Genomic DNA, 22573 nt, shown 5'->3' on the forward strand with positions numbered 1-22573 from the left:
TGTTTCTCTATGCACACATCAACGGACATGGCCAGCTTGGGGCTTTAATGTGTGCAGGTCTCTGTACGGCCATATGTTTTCATTTCTCTTGGGTAAGTGCCTAGGAGTAGAATTGCTGGGTTGTGTGATGAGTGTATATCTAACTTTATAAGAAATTGCCGGACCCTTTTCCAACGTTGCACAGTTTTGCATTCCTGCCAGCAACTTATGGAAAGTTCCAGGTACTCCACATCCTCACAGACACTCGATATGGTCAGTCTCACTAGTTTTAGCTATTCTGGTAGGCATGCTGTGGTATCTCATTGAAGTTTTAATTTGCATTCCCCTGATGACTAATGCTGTTGCACACCTTTTCAGGTGCTTATTGGCCATTTTTAGACCTCCTTTGGTGAACTGTCTGTTTAGATCTTTTGCCCACATTTTATTGGGTTATTTGCTTTTTATTGAATTATAAGATGATATTCCAAAGGCAAGAAATTAAGTTATTCAAAATTCTCAGTGTGGTGGGAGGGATTCCTAGCCTCCCTTTCTCTCTGGGGTCTGGCCAGGATAACAGGGTAGGGGGAGGTGGCTTTGGTTAAGTAACTTAAGGTGGAGAGAGATTACTTTGGCACTCAGGGGGAGGTTAACCCCAAACTTTAGGACTCATGAGAGTCCCCCAGAGGACTAAACCGTAGATTCCCTTGGAGCCCTGCCCCAAGGGGTCTGATGGGTAAGTCTGGGGTAGGGCCCAAGAATCTGCATTTCTAACAAGTTCCCAGTTGCTGCCGATGCTGCTGGCCCAGGGACCACACTTGGAGTAGCACCTGAGAGATGACTGAGGCTGAAGTTAGACCATGGTGACAAGCTCTTATTTCCCCTTCTTCTCCTCCAGTTTGTAGTCTCTGTAGCTCCCCCTTCCTCTGCCCACCCACCCCTCCCACCCTGTAGAGTACTTATATGGAATAAAATGATTGACAACCCACACTCCACGTGGAGAGCATCAAAGGGGTCCAGGGGCCCATGGGACCAAGGAAGAGAGGGAAAAACATCAAGGCGGAGAGCTTTCCCCACTGACTTTGAAGGGGTGAACACACCAGTCACCCTGAAAGTTGGAAACAAGTCATGAACTTGTTACACCTGGCCCAGATATGTATCTAGTTTTTTGGTCGTGGTGGTGGTGGTGGTGGGTGTTATCTCCACTGTGTTTAAATTCTTTTGAATGTGTCGTCAACATTTATTAATTGACAGTAATGTAGGATCATATTTCTGGCTAATGGTTGCAACCAAACTGTTCTAAATGTGAAGGGTACAGTTATGCCGCGAGTGACTCTGGCGTTTGGGTTTAAGATCTGTGAAAACATTTTGGGACACTGAGACCTGGAGAGACACCAAGAACCTTTTAGGGGCTGTACATATAGGTGTCTGTGTGCACACATTTTTTTTTTCCCTCAGATGTATGTTTACTGAGCCAAAAAACAACCCTAACTGGAAACTTAACAGTAAAGACATTTTGATTTTGCAAGCAGCATTTTGATTTTTCAAGAGGGAATTTACAAACTACAAAGAGTAAAATATAAATAAGCTAAAAAGAAGAAATGGAAAGGAAAGAACACCTACGGTTGCCAGTAACTTGAGACGGATGAAATAAGAAACGTTTTCGATTTCAGTTAAACCTTTAGAATTTTTCAGAGTGCTTAAATGAGAAAAATAAGGAGGTGGAGTGAGTGTGGGAGAGGACGCTGCCAACGTAGATGAAGCTAAAAATTTAAATTCTTGTTAAAACAATCCCAACAAATTGGCATTCAAAGTGTGCTATTAATAAAAATGCTCCTTTCAAAAAGATGGCTTGGCGTAAACCACTTTTTCCCCTTTATGCTTCCCCTTGCCGCGCTCAGACCCTCAGGGCATGAAACCTGGGTCCCAGCTTCAGTTTTTGTTGTGTATTTGCTGTGTGACCTTGGACAATTTACTAGATCGATCTTTCTTTCTTTCTTTCTTTCTTTCTTTCTTTCTTTCTTTCTTCTTTTAGATTTTATTTATTTAGTTAAGAGAGAGAAAGAGCACGCATGAGTGGGGGGGGGAGCAGAGGGAGAGAGGGAGCAGACCTCCCCCTGAGCAGGGAGCCTGATGTGGGGCTCGATCCCAGGACCCTGGGATCATGATCTGAGCAGAAGGCAGATGCTTAACTGACTGAGTCACCCAAGTGCCCCTTACTAGACCTTTCTAGAGCCTCAGTTTCCTTTTCTGTAAAACGGGGATAACGAAAGCTACTTCTTGGGGAAACTGGATAAAACTCCGCATTAGACCATAGGCCAAACTTGAAAGGTCTACAGGGGCTGGGAAGATCTTGTAAAGGAGCAAGTGAGTCTAGTGGAAACGGGCTAAGCAGAGCAAACACCTCTTTAAAGAGCTCACTGCTGGTGAGCTCCTGCCTCCGGGAAAGTGGGCTCGGTCCGGCCCCAAGTTTCTGTTGTTTCAAAGAGTTACTGAAAATCCCCTTGTTTATGTGATCTCTGTTTTTAAGCCTTGACAGTTAATTCACATTTTCCTAAAACAGCAACTAAACCAAACGGAACGGATTCTGCTGGACACACTTGGCCACCATCCTCTGGTTTACATCACTTGCCTTAAAGAGGAAGGGAATGAGATGGTTTCCTCGCTCACTGGAGAGATGTTTTGTTCCCTTTCGGCTTTGGTGCAGGGTCAAGCCAGATGCAAGCAGACGGTAAGTAATATTGGCTAATACTACCCGGTGCCTACTGTGTGCCAGGCACTGTTCTAGGCACTTCACCTAAAACAATTCACGTGATACCCCAACAACCACGCTATTTCATCTGGGTCGCAAAGGGGTTAAATAAACCAGGGGAAAGTCCATTTTCAGCACCATTTAAATCACGGATTAAAAACTGCAGGTAGCGGGCGGTTCCTTTGGAGACTCAGAGACGGAAGGTTGACTCTGCGAGCCCAGCCCCACGCCTGAGATTTTCTTTGAGGCCCCTTAGGACAGGGAGAAGGGCTCCCCACAGAGGGACAGCAGGCGCGCATCCCCCGGGGCCGGGCTGACGACCACTGTGTATTTGGGGATCACCAACATGAATGAACGACTGAATGGGGAAGGAGGAACGTGCGAATGGGTACTGTACGCAGAGAAACCCAACTGCACAGACAACTAACTTTTCCTGGCGGAGGAGGGAGAGGGGGCGGTGGTCTTCCTGACCCTCAGGCTTGGCTCGTGAACCCTTTATGACTTCCCCCTGGGGCCAGTGCTCCCACCTCTGAGGGCAGAGAGCGCGCGCGCATGTGTGTGTAGTTGTGCGTGTGTGTGGGGAGGACTTGGTGATCGAGGGTCACGCGCAGGTGGCTTTGCTGCGGTGGTGGCGGCGGTCGCAGAGGCGCCGCCGCTGGAGGCAGAGGAGGAGGGACAGCTGGCCCACCATCAATGCGGGCGGATAAGGTGGGCACGCCGGGGGCTGTGGGGAGGGGAAGGAGGCGGGCCGCCGCGGGTCTCGCCTCCCGGAGCCGCGGCCCGCACTGGATAAAGGGGTCTTGGGGGGCCATCTGGGGCGGGGAGAGGGACACAGGACGCCGTCCGCGGGAATGGGGCTGCTGGAGCTGGAGGATGCGCTAGAACTGGGGGTGGGGCGACGACGGAATTGGACGGCCGGGAGAAGGCATGCGACCCGCGGATCCCCTGGGTTTTGGGGGGGCGGGTCCCTGCAAGGGTGTGCGAGTGGCTGCGTCCGCGCGTGGTAAACAGGTGGTCGCCGGGTGCGAGCGGTCCCTCGGGGCGCAGCAGCCTGTCACCGACTGCAGCAGTGTCCCTCTTCCCCAGGCTGACAGGGAGTTAACATATCGCTGGGGGAGCCGCAGGGTGTTGGGTGTGCACCTAACCTGCGGTCCTAGGGGTTGCCTGGCCACAGTGCTGTGCTGAGTGAGTGTGGGATCATGGGGCCAACAGGAGACCCACCACGAACACTCATGGTTGCTAGGCAGGATTGTGCACCCAGTGTGGCCAGATCAGCCAAATTCTTGGGAAGGCAGAAAAGTGAGACATTTATGGAAAATTGCCTTTGGATTTTGGCAAGTAACTTAAAAACACTTTATATAATGAAAAGTTTTGAACATACATGAAAATCGGGAGACAAGTATAAGACAAAATTTTAATTTTTCTAAAATACTGCATGAGTCGAATAAAACATACTCAGTGGCCACCTCTGGCTACTCACTGCCCTGGTCTAAGCCCGGGCTCTTCACTGTGTGGTCCTGGACCAATAGCATCAGCACCATGTGGGAGCCGGTTAGAAATGCTGAGTCTCAGGCCCCACCCCAGACCTACTGAATTAGACTGGATTTTAATGAGATCCCCAGCTGATCCATGTACATGTTAAGGTTTGAGAAACACTGCTCTAGGCCTTTTTGCCTGAACACATTTTATCATCCTCTTTCTTGATTGGTCTTCCTGCCTCCAGGGTCACACTCTTTTTTTTCCCCCTCAATCGCTTGTAGTTGGAGTTCTTGTCTTAATATCCCAAGGCTCGGATCTGGTCCCAGATAATTTGGCAGAGGGAAGAATATTCTTTAGGAAGGCCTGGTTATATTACACAGTAAAACTGATGGTGTTCACACTAGTCTTACCCTCTTCAGGGCCCTGTCTAAGCTGTTCTCTCTTATAAATCTTATAGGATTTCTTCGAAGATGAAATGAGTTAATATAAGTAAGAGCATTTGTATATATTTTTATTAGTCAGGACTCTCTGAAAAGAGATAACTTCAACCAGTTAAGGCTAAATAAATAAATACATAATTTTATAGTTTCAAGGCTTGGAAACGACGAAGGGAGGATTTCAGGTATGGCTGGATCCAGGGGCTTAGATAATGTACTTGGAACTTGGTCTCTTTCTCTTTCTCAGGAGGCAGTAAGGGCAACGGGGTCTGGCTCACCTGGACCAAAAAGCTTGAGACTGGGAGTGTGGTGGTTAACAAACAAACAAAACAAAACCCAAAGCCAAAAACAAAAACAAAAAAAAAGGGAAGTAAATTGTTGGCATATAAGGCCCAGATGTCTCTTACTAAGTTGGAAACTGTGTTCGTTATCATTCTTAGTGATTTTGTCTGATCTCCCTTAGTAGATGACAAGTTCATTGAGAGCTATGGCTCTGTCTTCCTCCTCTTTGCGTCCCCACACAGCAGATGTACTGCATTACACGTAATCATGCTCAGGAAATACTGAATCAAATGTAATTGACTCAAGTAGAGATTCAGTCTCTGAGACACCAGCCTCAGGCAAGAAATCTCTCTTCCCCCTCTGAGTTACGGTGGAAGTCACTGTTCTCAAGCTTGTAGTATAAAGAACATCACAGACTGACGTTGGATGCCTTTGTTTCTCTCACTGCCACCCCTCAATACAAAGTCATTTTGTCCCTTTGCAGGTGCCAAGCAGCTAGGAAAATGGGCCCAGCATGAGACAATTTCAAACCATGCAGCATTTTATTATGCAAAGGTAACAGGGTTTTTCTCAGCATGACCCCAGCCACTGTGCCAAGCCTATGATTGTTACCTCAGAGTCAGGAAGGAAAACAGAGGCTTTCAATAGTATGTGTCAATCAAAGGGAGCTGCTGAGTCACCATTTTGTTAGGGAAGAAGATTCTTTTGAGAGGCAAAACTGTAATTTCCAGCAGCCAATGAGTCTTAAAAAGGAAAAAAAAAAAGGCAAAAAAATAAAAGCTCCTCAAACCACCAAATAACCAAATAACCCAGAAACAACCCCCCAGATCCACAAACAAAACAATACAATCCCAAATCAAACAGAAACCAACCAAACCAAAACAATTAAAAAAAAAAAAAACAAAACAAAAAAAAACGCAGAGAAATCTAGGAAGGTCTGTAGTATAGAAGATTAGAAGTCTTTTCGGGGTATAATGCCTGGAACTGGATTTCTGTTCTTTTGGTCCAATCTGAATGAGAGAGACAGTAGGGATCATAAACATGACTGGAGAGGGACTCAAAATTATACCAAGATTAGAGATCTTAATGGGTTAAGCTCCTATTAAAAAGAAAAAAAAAAAAGGCAAACGTATCAACCACTCACATCTTAGTCTGAACCGCTTGTTGACAGCCAAGAGTTGCAAACTCAACTGCTTACAGGATCCAGGCATGACATGTCAACAGGCGAAACGGACTGAGGAAGGAAAATACGAGCATGGTGGAAATATGATGAACTGGTGAACACATGCCCCATCTACAGGGAGCAGCTGTAACTGAGCTCTGGCCGGTCATTACCCTGAGAAATTATAGACTCAGTGTTACTGTATCTTTTGGAACAGAAGTTGGAAGTATAAATTTTTACATGAAATCTTCCAATATTTAAAAATATAAAATAAATTTACCTGGCTTATCTGCTAGTTCTTAATCTTTGCTCATCACAACTTCCTTTGATAATCTAATCAAAGTGATAGAGCCTGGGAGATTTAGTTTGTATACAATTTCATAGAGGGCCTCCTGTTGGTGAGAACCAACACCTGCTCTGCCGGTTATACTTTCCAAGAGAGGATCTGATTGGCTGGGTTTGCCATCATCAAATGTGCAATACTTCTATTGGATAGAGTTTCACTCATGGTCTCCCTCTCATATTGTGATTGGTTGCTTCTAGCTTGGGCGCTGATTCTGCATCCAATCAGGTGTGGCCAGTGGCTGCAGGGTGGGATGTACCCAAGACATGGACTCCAGCGCCCGTAACTTTCAGAACAAAGTATCTCAGGAGTTAATTTTCTCAGAAGTAGCCATGGCCACCCAGATCCTTTGAACTTCAGGGACTGCTCTCTAGGATGCCTCCTCACTGATGTTCCTCCCATCCCCCATTCTCTTTCCATTTGGAACATCTCTTCCTTCCCTCCCTTTCATCTTCTTATATTTAAAAAAAAATCTGGTAAAGTAGTTACTTTTCGTTTTTACGATCTCATTTAAAAAATCAGTCTATCAAAGTAATACAAGTACACAGTTTAAAAGTCAGATTATAACATATTTATAACAAAATATTTGTTTCCTGTCCCTCTCCTAGTCTATCCCTAGAGACAACTATTTTCAACTCCTTTAGCTGATTCTTAGGGCATTTCCCCATCTTCATATTTCTGTTCTTGATTTTGACATATAATTCTAGTTATTTCATTCATCTTCTCACTCAATCAGCCAATTAATTAAACCTACTATGGGCTAGGGCCCCATGCTGTTATTGATAGAGGGATGAGCAAAACCAGATTCAGCCCTCCTTTATGGAATTCTTTACTAGCAGAGGGGCTGATCTGTGATTCATCGAAGAACCACACAATTATACGTAAAATGGCATTGCGGTAAGTGAACCCAGGAAAGGTACATTGCTCCGTGAGAGAGCATAAAGGGGAATTTGACGTGGTCACGTAAATCAGCGAATGCTTCCCTGAAGAAAGTTGATTGAACTGAGATCTGAAAAGTGAGCGGACATAAAAGCCTTGGGAGAGGGACGGCTGCTGGCTCAGTCCGGTTGGGCGTCTGCTTTGGCTCAAGTCAAGATCCTGGGGTCCTGGGATCATGTCCTGCATCAGGCTTCTTGCTCAGCGGGGAACCTGCTTCTCTCTCTTCCTGCTGTTCCCCCCGCTTGTGCGCCCTTTTGCTCTCTCTGACAAATGAATAAAGTCTTAAAAAAAAAAAAAAGCCCTGGGTGAGAGGTAAGGGAGGAAAGGAAAAGCATTTTAGGTAGAGAGAACAGCGTATGCAAAACCCCATGGAGGGGAAGGAGTATGGTGGGTATCAGAAACCGTTTCCCTGGCCACTTGGAACTGTCATCTCTAACTAAATGAACCTTCATCGTAGAGACTTGGAAGAGAGGCATTATGGTTAAGACCTGGGTCATGGGTTCAAATCTTTCCCCAACTCATTAGCTCTTTCCCTCAGACAAGTCACCTAACTTCTGAGTCTCAGTTTTCTTAGTTAAAAAAATGCTGTTCCTAAAAGGTAGAGGGTTTGGTGATGAACATGAAATGGCATAATTCTTATGATGTTTTGCTCAGTGTCTGTCACACAATAAGTGGTCAAAAAAATGCTCATTGATATCACTATATCATTTTTTCCTTTACTGTATAAATATCAGCTGATGGGGCAGATCTAGGCTGAATCCTGAGGTTGTGAAGGCTAGCAAAGTCTGGGGGACAAACAAAGCTTTTGTTTGAGCTAATGACCACGTGTGATGTCTTCAGATCACGGCGGAGAGAGAACACATGGGTTTTGAAAGTCACCGTGCGCTTGGCGTTTTCCTGGTCTGCAACCATTAGCCCTGATTACATGAAGTGCTTCAGAGCTGTGTGGAATCTCTCTCTCACTCCCTGTTTGGACTGTCTGGGCAGGAGGCAGAGAATGGATGCTTTTGGGGCAGGCACGCCTAGAATGTACCGCAGGACTCTGCCATCATATCCAAGGCTCAGAATCCTGGGAGTCTAGCCTTCACCAGAGAGTTGTGTCAGTCATTCTCTTTCTGTCTTGCCTGGGATTCTAACAACCCACTTTATTTTGACCTTGCCCCTGACCTTGGTGGACACCCTGAACTTAGGGGACAGGTTGTTTATAGTTTGTTCCAACACTGATGATGATATAATGCAGACATTAAAACTGCTGGAAGACTAGCATCTCTCTCTCTCTTTTCCCCTTCCTCCCTCCGCCCCTCCCTCCCTCTCTCTTTTCCTCTCTGTGCTTCACTCTATCTCTGTCTGCAGTTTGTCTTCCTGTCTGTCTCTGCCTCTGTCTTCCTTTCAACCTCCACTATTATTATTAATTTATATCTATTTGCTTCTCTCTCTGTCTCTTTGCTGTCCGTGTCTCAGTCTCTTGTCTTTATTTCTCTCTGCTCATCCTTCCATTTCTGGACGTAACATTAAATTCTTTCTCTTAATCTCTCAGTCTCTTTCTGCCTCCCCTACCCACCCCCCACATCTCTCCCATTTCCCGAACCCTTATTTAACATTCTTTTTTTAGGGGCGCCTGGGTGGCTCAGTCGTTAAGTTTCTGCCTTCGGCTCAGGGCATGATCCTGGCTCGGCTCAGGGCATGATCCTGGCGTTCTGGGATCGAGCCCCACATCAGGCTTTTTTTCTGGGAGCCTGCTTCTTCCTCTCCCACTCCCCCTGCTTGTGTTCCCTCTCTCACTGGCTGTCTCTCTGTCAAATAAGTAAAATCTTTAAAAACACACACAAACATTCTTTTAAAAAAAATTAATTAATTAACTGGGGATGTACTATATGGTGACTAACATAATAAAAATATTATTAAAAAATGCAAAAAAAAGTTAATTAATTAATTTTAGAGGAGAGGTTAGGGTCAGAGGCAGAGAGAGAGAGAAACTCAAGCAGACTCTGTGCTCAGTGCAGAGCCCGACGTGGGGCTTAATCCCAGGACCCTGAGATCATGACCCGAGCTGGAACCAAGAGTCAGATGCGTAACCGACTGTGGCCACCCAGGCTCCCCCTCCTTCTTTAACATTCTGTGATTTAATGGAAATAGTCTAGCCCCCTCAATGAGACCATTTGTAACCAAAGACTTAGCTAGCATCATTTTTGTTTTTTGTGTATGAGGGCAGTGGGGGAAGTTAGCTGCTTTGCACTTTGATATCGTTTAGTCAAGACAGCCTTTTTATTAGCAAATTTGTGCAAATTGGTTCACAAGATGCAAGATGTGACTAAAATATTCAAGTCCCATGCTGTCAAAGCACTAATGGATTGGGAAGGTAAATTATAGAGGCATGTTCTCCCACAGGAGTTCTGCTGACATTTAAAATTAATTTTTCTTAATTCTGCGGCCACTGCATTACACACTGGCTTTGGGGGGGAGCATTCAGATCCAAGTTCTTGGTGAGCACCCTAATAGAGGAGAACAATGGTGATTAAATTAGAAGTGAACAATTGTTCTTTGGTTACTTCCTGCAAGTTTTCTTACCTTGGGGAACATTAGCAAGAGGAAATGTTTTGCAGAGTCTCAACAAAGTTAAGAGTATCAGCTTTTATGGAAATGAGCAGATCCACAGATAAAATGTTTGGGAGAAAACTCCAACTACACGTAGCTTGCGAAGAGTTTTAAGATTTTACCCCTTCTTTCCCTCCTTCCCTCCCTCCCTCCTCCCTCTCTTTCCTTTTCCTTTCTGTGTAGTATTCCTCCCATCTGTGTTATGCCTGGGTCCATAGCCCGCTGTGCTTGCACCTGAACTGACATTCAAGACACCCGAGTTCAGTCCCAGCCTTGCTGCTCACCAGCTGTGTGACCTTGGGAAAGTTACTCAGCTTCTCTGGGCTTCAGTGTCCTTTCGTGTTGAGTGAGATGTTTTTGGAGTAGATGACCACTAATCTTTTTTCCAGGTCTAAAATTCTCTGACACACACACCAACAAATGTTTAACTTTTAATATGCATTTTTGCCCCTATTATGAAGAGGACAAATTCATTAAACACTAATAAAAAAAATGAACAAGTGGAAACTATCCAGAATCCTACCACCCGAAGAGCACTGTGAACAGTTTGATGCCTTTCCTTTCAATCTTTTTTTGATACATAGTTTTACTGTATGGGTTGTTTATATTATGTGTCACACTTGTGGATCCTCTTTTTTTCAGTTAGAATTTGCTCCTAGGGGCGCCTGGGTGGCACAGCGGTTGGGTGTCTGCCTTCGGCTCAGGGCGTGATCCCGGCGTTAATGGGATCGAGCCCCGCATCAGGCTTCTCTGATGGGATCCTGCTTCTTCCTCTCCTACTCCCCCTGCTCGTGTTCCCTCTCTCACTGGGGATGTACTGTATGGTGACAGAGAGAGAGCCCCCTGACCCCACCTCCTCTCGTGTGGTGGTCCCTGTGTGCATTTGAGTTTGAGCCCTCTGGTGAGTTGGTTGTGTTTGGGCTGAAGCCTGGTACCATTCAGGCACAGAATGTGACATGCTAAACTTTTCACTGTCTGAACAGGACCCAGTAAATACCTTCTGGGCATTGTGCCATGTCGGGCTGTTTCTACAGGTGCTATAGGAATTGTGTGGCCGAATTTCTGTGCTCTGCATTGTTTTTGGTGGTTTGTGCTTAGAGAAATGAAATCATTGCTCGGATGCCGCCAGGATGCAGCAACGGGGAAACTCGGCAAAACTCCTAACCTGGTTTTAAGAATTCAGGTCTATGATAGACCATAATTTATTTCTTTTTATCTGTAGTTTTGTGTGTGTGTCTGCTGCTCCCTGAAGTCTTCATTCAGGAGCCTTAGCCAGGCCATCTGCAGTCAGACCCTTCCTGCCACGTATTGCAATTGTAATTACATCCTTATTTGTGTTTGTCTCTACCGAGGTGGAGATGGTGATGCTCACCCAATATTTCATATGCTATACTGCGTTCCTACCCGCCTTGCTGTGATGTGGGGCCATGTGATCAGTGCTGGCCAATGAGCTACGAGCAGAGGGGCGTGGCTCACCTCCAGGTTTAAGCACAGGAAAGGGTGTGAGTTCTCTGTGTGTCTTGCTATGCTGTGTGGAATGTGAAGGCGTCACAATCAAAATGGGAAATCAGACTATGGTTGTAGCCTGGATTTCTGAGTTACTCGGACCCGCAGCAGACTCTCTGGGAGCGAAGAGTAAACTTTTCTTGTGTGAAGCCACGGAGATTTTGGTGTGTTTGTTACTGCAGCATAACCTAGCTGAAGCTGACTGATACATCCTTCTTAGACTTGATGAGTAGGGACTCCACGGCCATGTCCCCAGAAGCTTTTGACAGCCAGCCGGTGTTCAGTAAACATTCTAATGGATAAAGAAACAAATGCAGTTTGTGGTTTTTAGACTAAACATATACCCAAGTCTTTTTCCTCCTGGGATGGCTTGTTAACTTAGAAAGACACCCTCCTGGGGAAGAAAAGAACTAACATTTATTGAGTACCATCTATTTTGTCAGTTATGATCCACATTTAAAAATGCGGAAAAAGAGGCCCATGCAGATTAGGCAGCCTGCCCAGGGTCATAGAGCTGTTTAACACATGGTTCTGCCAAAATGTCTCCTATCCATCTTTTCAGTTGTCTTCAGGTTTTGACTTTAATGCCTTCCGTGATCACCAGGCTAGATTACTCCTCACTGTTGTATGTTCTCCTAACTTCTAGCACTTCCCTATATAACACTATCGCTTCCCACTAGACTTTCAGTGCTCTGAGGGTAGGTCGTGTGTCTGTCTTGCTCAGTCCTCTATCTCTAGCATTTAGTAGACTGCCTGGCAAATGGGAAGTACTACATAGATGTTTGTTCAATGAATAAAAGGGAGGCAGAAAACCTAGACTTTTGTACTGGTATCACCATTCATCACTGGTGTCATCTTGGACAAGTCATTTTACTTCTGTGAATTGCAGTGCTCCTGTTTATACAAGGAAGGTGTTTGGCTCTGGTGTTCCATAAATTTTTCATTCATAAATTACCCTCTTATTCCTTCTCAGGGTTTCATTTTGGGTTACTTTCTCATCCTTTTAATTCTATTTCTATTCCTAGAATAACTGACAGACCTGGGTTTTGAACCCAGGCAGTCTAACTAAACAGTTCATGAGAAGAGCGCCTGGCTGGCTCAGTGGAGTGTGCAACTTTTGAGTTGTGAGTTCGAGCCCCACATTTGGTGCAGAGATTAGTTAAAAATAAAACCTTAAACCCCCCAAACAGTTCATGATTTTAACTGCTTATTCCATCCATCTATTACCCCACGTATCCTTCTGTTTATCCATCGTCATTCATCTATCCACTCATACGGTCACTCATCCGTCCATGTATCCTACCATCTATCCAAACATCCATCCCTCCATGCATGTATGCATGTATCTGTTTATTCATCCAGGGATTTTCTGTCCACATACCCATATATTCTTCAACAAGTGCTTTTGGAGTGAATACTCTATGCCAGGCCCTGTGCTGGGGTACTGGGGTCCAAGAGGAACAAAACCAACTCAGTTCCTACCCTCCCGGAGTCTCAGTTTCGTGGGTATAGGGAGGTTTCTCCTGTGTGTTGTTAATGTGGGATATTGAAATAATGCCCAGTGTATGAGCTGGAGCTCTTCAGTTGATTTTATTGTATTGATTTTTGTATCCTCATGGATAATATAAGGCTGTGTTGTTATTATTACATGTAAATACATTAGTTAACTAACCAATGTTTATTGAGCACTTACTATATGCCAGGCACTATGTTAGGTGCACACAAGACCCTTGTGTGCTTGTTCCACAGCTCTAGAGGGCATCACTCACATTATGTTTAGAGTTGTACAGGGTAGTGGGACCATGCATTTGTTACTGTCTTAAAGGAGTCCACAGCCTAGTATAATGATTAGGAGCTTGGGTTCTGAACCTAGACAGCTTGGCTTTGATCCCATTTCTACCACTTATTGGCTATGCAATTTTGTCAGATCATGTCACCTCTCTCTGCTTCACTTTCCTTGCCTATAAAATAGGGATAATAGTTTATAGATAGTTATATGGCAAAGAGTTTTTTAATGCAAAAGCTCTCAGAATAGTACCTAGTATATGGTAAGTGCTCAATAAAAGACTAGTGAGCAGCTTAGATATATATGCACTTGGTGGCTTTCTTTAACAATTTTTCAGATGGGGAAACTGAGTTAGGAGCATAACCTAGCCAAACCTGACATGATCAGCCAATCCTGGAGTCTATGATAAATGGGTTAGTGACTATTCATTGATCTAGAGGGTATGTGGTTCATGTAGCAAGGTACTTATCCAAGCTGACATAAACCAGTTATAATAAAGTGTGACTCCATTTTGATGTTTGACCATCAGCAGCTTTTGAGATCTCTCCCTTCCCCTTTCCCTTTGCCCCATATCTGGGCAAGCCAGTAAGAAATCCCATGTACTGCTTCCTTTAGTGCGATGTGTGCAGGAACCTTTACCCAGCTCCATTCCCTAACCACAATAAAACTAAAGTCTCCTCCCTCTCTTTGTTCAAGACATTCCAGATCAGCTTGAGTGTCAGCCCTATATTCCCCAGAAAATTTCATTACATGAGTAACAAATCTTTACCTACCCTTTTGGTGCCTGTGTGGCATCATCAGTCTTGACATCCAAACCAAGGATGGGTAGGGTGTTGATTCCACCTTCCATGGGGAAACCATCAAACACTAATGTTAACAGAGTGAATTTGGAGAAACCAAATATAATGGAGATAACTAATTGATCTGAAGGAAATGACCCAGAAATTCCACTTATCTGATGCTACTGGAGAAAGTACATACACCTGTATGAGAGGAACAGCTCAGTAAACTATGGTACATCCTGGCATGGGCAACTTGGCAGTCATTAAAAAAATTAAGTAGGGTGGTTATGTACAGTAAAAAGGTAGATTCTCAGAATATACCATTGAGTGAGAAAAGCAAGATGAAGACTATGTTAAGTATGTCTGTGTTTTTTTTAGAATTAATTTTTGTGTATGGTGTGAGGTAGGGAATCAAGGTGTTTCTTTTTTTGTCCATATGAATATCCAGTTGATCCAGCATCATTTATTCAAATGATCCTTTTGTACAACAACAATGCCTTTATTGTAAATCAGATGACTGTCTGTGCGTGGTTCTGCTCTAGAACTTTATTTTGTGCCACTCGTCTATTCGTCTATCATGTGCCAACACCACAAAACTCTAATAACTATAACTTCAAGTCAGACTTGAAATCTGCTGGTATAAGTTTTCTCTTCCTCCTTGTCTTTCTTCTATATTGCTTGATTTTTGTTAGGTCCTTTGCGTTTCCATATAAATTTTAGAATCAGCTTATAAATTTCAATCAAAAAACCTAGTAGATTTTGATTGGGATGCCTGTGAATCCATAGACCATTTTGGGGAGAACTAAAATCTCAAGAATCCATTGACATGGGACATTTCTCCACTTACGTGAATATTCTTTAACTTCTGTCTGCAGTGTTTGTAGTTCTCAATGTTGAAATCTTGCTTACCTTTTGTCAAAGTTGTAACCAGATTTAAAATATTTTTTGCTTGTATGGTAAATGACATTTTATTATATTATATCATATTATATTATATTATATTATATTATATTATATTATTTATTTATTTTAAAGATTTTTTATTTGTTTATTTGACAGAGATAGAGACAGCCAGCGAGAGTGGGAACACAAGCAGGGGGAGTGGGAGAGGAAGAAGCAGGCTCACAGCAGAGGAGCCTGACGTGGGGCTCGATCCCATAACGCCAGGATCACGTCCTGAGCCGAAGGCAGACGCTTAACCGCTGTGCCACCCAGCTGCTCCTATATTATTTATTTTTTAAGTAGACTCCACACCCAGTGTGGGGCTTGAACTCACGACCCCAAGATCAAGAGCTGCATAGTCCATGGGCTGAGCGGGTGCCCCAGTGATATTGCATTTTAAATTTCCTTTTTCTGTTGTTCGTTGCTAGTATGGTGGAGCATACGTACAGCAGGATGCCATTTATGTTACCCTCCCCCTACCCAAACTTCTTCTGCAACATAGTCTGTCTGTGTACATTCATAGGGAAAAGCCTGAAACTATACACACCAAATTGACCGCAACAGTAACTTCTATGGGGAGAGAGGGACTTGGATTCTTGGGGAAAGGTTGTGTTCAAGAGGGACATTAGCCTTATGTGTCATGTTTCAATTCTTGTGTAAAAGGGAATGTTTTAATGTGTTACTTGTGTAATTAAAAATCTATTAAAAGAAAAGAAAAAAAACAAATGATCCCCCTGCCCAAGCCTGGTAGGGAGTATGTGTGTGATTGATGAATTGGTGGAGTGCCAGGATGCCCTCCTACCTGTGTCAGGAAGGTTCCTGGATGGAGATTGTAATTAAAAGCACAAAAGTCTGATCAGTTGGGTTGTCCGCTGCAGAGAGATGGTGTGAATTGAGAATCTGTAGAAGCAAGTCCAGGGAGGCCAGCCTGATCAGCGTGTGTGTCCAGAATTGTTTAGGAAAGAGAGTTCCTAGACCTACAAGCAAGAGAACCTGCCCGGGGATTGGATAAATTCCTAGAATGAAGGGGCTCAGTATCATGATCACCCAATTGACTCTTGGATCACAGGACAACCTATAATGTCTGTCTTCAGCTGGGGCCCCCCAGAAGCAGACCCAGAGACAAGGGTGTGAGTCCAAGGACTTCATTTTGTAGGTGATTCCATGAAGCACTCATCATGGGGGTAAGTGAGACAGAGAAGGGCGGTGAGCTGTAGGGTTTTGCTGAGGGCCAGCTAGGCTCAGTCTGGCTTGGAGTCCTGGGAGTCTGTGAAGCACATGCTTCCGAGTTGCTCATGGTAAACAAAGTTGTGTGGTTGAGGAAGCACCTGTCCCTCACTCACACTAGCCATTGGTTGAGGCTTCTCCCGGGGATGTTGTCTTGTTGACGCTCCTGACCTGCTCTACAAACTGGATTAACCTGCTTCGGCAACCAGAGAAAGTCCTGGCAAAGAATCACAAGTCTTTATAGAAATGATCAACTCAGTATGCAAGGGATGGTGAAAGGTACAGCAATAGTGTACAGTATGGTTTCCTGTATAGATCTGTAAACAAGAAGACATGTGCTTAGTAGAGAAGATGAGTTTATTCCCCTGAGCACTTCTGGTTCTCAAAAGCAGTCAATAAATTGGCAGCCTGATTTATGCATTGCTTTCTTGTGAGTTAGGCTGGTAGGAGTCAAGAGAGATGGCCCCTTTGTGGGAGCACTTGGCAAGATGGAATTTCTTAGATGTGAAATTCTAGGAAGCTGAAAGGTGAAAAGTTGCACCAGGCAGGGACCATAAGTAAGTGAAGTGGGCAGGAGGAGGGGGAAATGCATAGGAAGTGCTTGGCATGGTGCTTTGCAGGTAGTGAATGCTCAGCAAAAGTTAGGTACAGAACAGGCAGCAGCAACTCTTTTAATGGATAGTTTTAGGGAGGAAGTGGAACCGAGCGGAACTTACTGAAAGGATGCCAAAAAGATTCAAAACCAACCAGGAGGCAGTTATGAAAGACATCTCCATGCCTAACGCTGGCCTCTTGTGTAGACCTTGTAATTAGGATGACGGGCATTTTCTATTAATTGCAATGATGGCGATTTCTTAGAGGTGAGGTTAATTGGTAATACGGGTGTGTAACATCTTCCCCTCAGATATTTTAGATGCCAGTAATTGACCTCTTTGTTCCAGGGGGCAGCCATTCATCATTTGTCTTCTTGGCGTTCTGCTGTCAGCTCTTTCCACATCGCCTGCTGCATTGGTTTTGACACATTAGCAGGGCCGACATGGAGGAATACAAAAGTGAGTCATAGGGTCCCTGTAGCAAGACAAAGTGGACTTTCTGTTCATGTGGCCCAGATGAGAGCTGCTTTATGCAGTGGGTGCCATGAGGTCCAGCGCTGGTGTCTTGTTTGGGTACCACCAAAGAAAGTTGTTTGTTATTTGGGGTTGCGCTTTAAATCTACACCTGCCAAGTTTTTTGTTCATCTAGATCCACCTGTGGGGGATACTGGACTGTACCTTGGGTGACCCATCACCTCGTACCCCGAGGCCCGGCTGGGTGTTGTCCCAGTGTTGTGTGGTTTTGTAGGAAGAGCTGACAGGCCTGCCTGTCCCTTTTTTTCCAATTTAGATTCTCATAGGCATTTCCTGACAAAGGTACTTAATGATCGCTCTGCTGGAAATTTCTATGCAATAAAATATATGTCCAAAATGGAAAAAAAAAAAGTACACATACTGCCTTACAAGGGCCAGTGGGAATGATTGTACCTGAAAAAAAGGTGGCCTCTGCAATATGAAAAGAAAACCATACAACTAAAAACATTTTAAATTTTATTTTTTTAAGCTTATTGAGGTATGATTGACAAGTAAAAATTGTATATATTTAGGTTGTACAACATTTTTTCAAAAGCTGTACAGTGTGATGATTTAATATGTGTATACATTGTGACATGATTACCATAATCAAATTAATTAACATATCTGTGACCTCAGATAGTTACCATTTGTGTATATGGTGAGAACAGTTTAGATTTACTCTCTTAGCAGATTTCAATATATAATACAGTATTATTAACTATAATCACCATGCTGTACGTTATATCTTTAGAACTTACTCATTTTTTCTAACTTAAACTTTCTGTCCTTTGACCAATAGCTCCTCTTTTCCCTCTGGCAATCACCTTTCTACTCTCTGGTTCTATGAGTTTGACTTTATATAATTGAGAGTGACATGTTTCGTTTCATGAAGCACTGTGCACCTCATAACATATGCCAGCTAGTCAATGGCAACCCAACTTATGGTTCTTTATGTATTATATTTTACATGGTTATGTTTTAATATTTTTGTATTTGATCTGAGGGCATTTATTGCCAGGCTCTACAGGGTTTAAATGTGACCCTACCCTGGGCACAGCTTGCTGATCAGAATTTGGTTTGTAGGAATTTGGTTTAAAAATGAATGCATTATTGGGGCACCTGGGTGGCACAGCGGTTAAGCGTCTGCCTTCGGCTCAGGGCGTGATCCTGGCATTATGGGATCGAGCCCCATGTCGGGCTCCTCCGCTATGAGCCTGCTTCTTCCTCTCCCTCTCCCCCTGCTTGTGTTCCCTCTCTCGCTGGCTGTCTCTGTCTCTGTCGAATAAATAAATAAAATCTTTAAAAAAAAATGAATGCATTATTTAGAGCGTGGGATATCATGGCCTTTTGCAACCTGCTCACCTGATCTTTTTGGATGTTCTTTAGAACTTAAAGGTCTTAATTGCAAAAGTAAATTTATTTTTGTTGAAATAGCATAATAAATGCAATCACGTATAAAGCAAACTATTAGTGATGGCCCATCGCCCATCCCCCGCCCCCTGATATGTTTTAAAAGTTTAAATGCAGTGTTTCCAAACTTTCCTAGGGGTTGGGGGAGATTTAGGATTTATCTGACCTGCACCTGCCCTCTGCAGAGCGGCTAGCAGTCAGGCACACTTGGTCTGCCTTTAAAAGGGAAAACTTGTTCCTTCTTCTCACACTTCTGACACCAAATGTGTGGGTTTTTTCCCTTATATCAAGCGATTCTCCAACTCTCTGGACGCCAACTGGTTCTGTTCTTTTTTTTTTTTTTTTTAAAGATTTTATTTATTTACTTGACAGAGAGAGAAAGACAGCCAGTGAGAGAGGGAACACAAGCAGGGAGAGTGGGAGAGGAAGAAGCAGGCTCCCAGCGGAGAAGCCTGATGCGGGGCTCGATCCCAGGACAGTGGGATCATGCCCTGAGCCGAAGGCAGATGCTTAACGACTGAGCCACCCAGGCGCCCCCAAGTGGTTCCATTCTGACCCTAGTTAGCACAGACTCCACAAGTTAAGGGCTCAGTCCCCCCAAGACTGCCCTTCCCTTCAGTTCAGATGCCATTGCAAGTTCCAGGTTGTGACCTGTGCTTCTGACCAACTGACGATAAATTGGGAGTTCCCACAACAGCCTCTTTGGGTTTGATAATTTGCTGTAATGGTTCATAGAAGTCAGAGAAACACTTTATTTATGTTTACTGTTTATTATAAAGGATCTTATAAAAGATATGGATGAACAGCCAGATGAAGAGGTACATATGGTGAGATATCTAAATGCAGGAGCTTCTGTCTCTGTGGAGTTGGAGTTTCCACCCTCTTGGCATATGGATGTGTTCACCAACCTAGAAACTCTCTGAACCCTGCTGTTTAGGGTTTTATGGAGATCCCATTACACAGACACGATTGATGAAATCATTGGCCAATGCAATTAACTCAATCTCTAGCCCCCTCCTCTCGCTGGAGGTTGGGAAGGGGGCCGGGGCTTAAAGTTCCAGCCCTCTAATCATGCCTTGGTCTTTCTGGTGACCAGCCCCTGTCCTGAAGCTAAATAGGGGCCCCAACCACCAGTCATCTCATTAACATACACAAAGACACTCATCCCTGTAAAGATTCCTGTGGTCTTAGAAGCTCCTATGTCAGGAACGGGAGATTAAGACCACATATAACAAAAGATGCTCCTAGCACCCCATCACTCAGGAAATCAGAAGGGTTTTAGGAGCTCAGTGTCAGGAACTGGGGACAGAGACCAAATATCTATGCCTTATTATGTCACAGCCACCAACTATCCCAGTGACTTTAGGTAAGTGTCTTGAAACCCCTGAGCATCAGCCTCTGGTGTGTACCATGGGATGACAGCAGTCCCTGCCTCCTGGACTGCTGTGGGGACTGAGTGAGTTAATGTGCATGGAGGATTCAGCACCATATATCTTGCCTGGTGTAGGGGCTAAGGGCAGGCTGCCCCAAGATGGGCCCCTTTCGCATGAACATTATTTTGAGTTAAAAGCAATCAAAGCCCACCAGATTCAGGAAAATCTCTTTACCTTTCCCTCAACTGCCTGCTTGCACCTGGAAGAGAGCTATTAACTAGGATTCCTCTTTACCTAAGACACTTATTTGCATAATAGGGCAACCTTTGTTTTCCAAATATCTCCTTTCACCTTCCTTGTAATGGTCCATCTCCCCTTTGTATCTTCAGATTCCTGCCTCTCTCCTTAGCTTATAGAAGCATCATTGTTGCCTCACTGTCTTTGGAATTTACATGTCTGTATGGATTCCTCGTACAAATGCTGCTAAATTTGATTTTCTCCTGTTAATCTGCCTCATGTCAATTTGATTCTTAGTCCAGCTAGAAGGACCTTAAAGTGCAGAGAAAATTCTTTCTTTCCAACACTGGTATGGCATATACACTCAAATAAGTGCACTCTTTCTGAACCCTGAACCCTCAATCTGGTGAAACAAGATTGCATAACACATATTCTAAATCAGAGTGGTGCAAATTTTCCAGTGTTTGCGGATTTAGGTCACTCCCTGGGGGTATAATTAGAATCAGATTTTGTGAAAGGTTGATTCACTCAGTCATCTATTTTTTTCCCTCTTAATTTAAATACAGACTATACTGCAAGTCACTCTCCCCAGGTGAGCTGAGTAATTAATGCCAGCTCTGATAATCCTGCCTGGCTTCAAAATGGTTCATTATTACTGATAACAACAAGTACCATTTATTGAGTGCTCTCTCTGTGCCTGACTCTGCCCTGAGTCCTTTTCTAGTTTCAGGTGTAGAGTTAAAGTGTTCTCAGGGACTCTGAGACACACTCTTGCCTCCTTCAAGGAGTATGTCTTCTTCTCTGAGCCTCAGTTTCCTCATCTGTAAAATGGGACAAGATTAGCTGCTCCCTCAACAGGGCTGCGTGGAAGATCAAATGCACAGTAAATGCAAAGGTCTAAGCCTGAAGCTGGGTGGGCCGTAAACACTTGATAAATGTTAACTTGATTATCATCGTGTTCCTTAATCCTTATGGCAACCCTTTGAGGTAGATATGAAAAATATTTGGCTCATTTCATACAGCAGAGCTCTAAAAACAGGCGCCTTCAGTATTTCATTCCATTTCCCTTTATAATCTTTTTCACAGGATATTTGGCATTGGGGATGTAAATTAGTTCCTTATCAACAGGAAAGTGGATATATACATTAGATTCATGCCACTGAAAGTGAATGAGCGAGGGCTCTGTGAATCAACAGGGGTGAATCCTCCAAAAAACATAATGTCAAGAGCAATAAAAGAAAGTTGCACAAAAATGCTCATGGAATATTATTTACACAAAGTCTAAAACTCTGCAAAGCAGGGCGCCTGGGTGGCTCAGTGGGTTAAGCACCTAACTCTTGATTTTGGCTCTGGTCATGATCTTGGGGGTCAAGGTCTTGGGATTGAGCCCCCATTAGGCTCTGTGCTCCGTGGGGAGTCTGCTGGAGATTCTCTTTCTCCCTCTCGCTCTGCCTCTCTCCCCACTTCTGTGTGCACACTCTCTCTCTTTCTCAAATAAATAAATATTAAAAAAAATATGCAAGGCAGTTATATCAAGTTAGGCATACACGTTACACAGATAGGCAGTGGAAGTAAAAGATGTGGCTGGGACCGCAAACACCAGAGTTAGAGGGTTTGTATGTTGTACTCTCTGTGGAGCTAGTGGCGATGCGGTGACAGAGGGAACGTGAGATTCTTCAGATATTTGAGGAATGTTTATTTCTTAATCTGCTGCTGGGGGCATTTATTATTCTTTATGCCTTTCAGAATATGCCTCAGGTAGGTAATAATAATTTAAAAAATTGTATCCTAGCCATGGGGAGAGGGTTTGGGGCTCCCTAAGTATTCTTGAGCTCCCCTGTCCCAAACCAGGTTCTTTAAGCTTCTTGAACCCACACTTTCTCTGCACCAACCTCCATTTCTTCTTAGTGCCTAGATGACAAAGACCCCAGCCCACCTGGCTCAAAACAGAGCTTCCAGGCAGCCAGGGTCTCAATTTGTGTGTGAAAGGAGCCCAGATTTCTCCACTGGTGGTGGTGTTGTTGTTTTTTAAGATTTATTTATTTGAGAAAGAGTGCAAGTGGGAGAAGGGGCAGAGGGAGAGGGAGAAAGTGAATCCTCAAGCAGACTCCCGCCCAGTGTGGAGCCCCATGTGGGGATCCATCTCAGGATTCTGAGATCATGACCTGAGCTGAAATCAAGAGTCAAATGCTTAGCTGACTGAGCCACCCAGGCACTCCTCTCCACCAGTGTTTTG

General features: G+C 44.1%; 1 protein-coding gene across 1 annotated transcript in view; it reads left to right on the forward strand.

The window, feature by feature from the left end:
* Nucleotides 1–3303: 3303 nt before the first annotated feature.
* Nucleotides 3304–22573, forward strand: part of RPH3A (rabphilin 3A) — a 248797-nt gene continuing 229527 nt past the window's right edge. The window contains exon 1 of the mRNA XM_019805962.2: nt 3304–3436. The gene's annotated coding sequence lies outside the window, so the exon portion shown is untranslated. The remainder of the gene's footprint in view (nt 3437–22573) is intronic.

This window comes from Ailuropoda melanoleuca, chromosome 12 (genome assembly GCF_002007445.2).
Source record: "Ailuropoda melanoleuca isolate Jingjing chromosome 12, ASM200744v2, whole genome shotgun sequence".
NCBI lineage: Eukaryota > Metazoa > Chordata > Mammalia > Carnivora > Ursidae > Ailuropoda > Ailuropoda melanoleuca.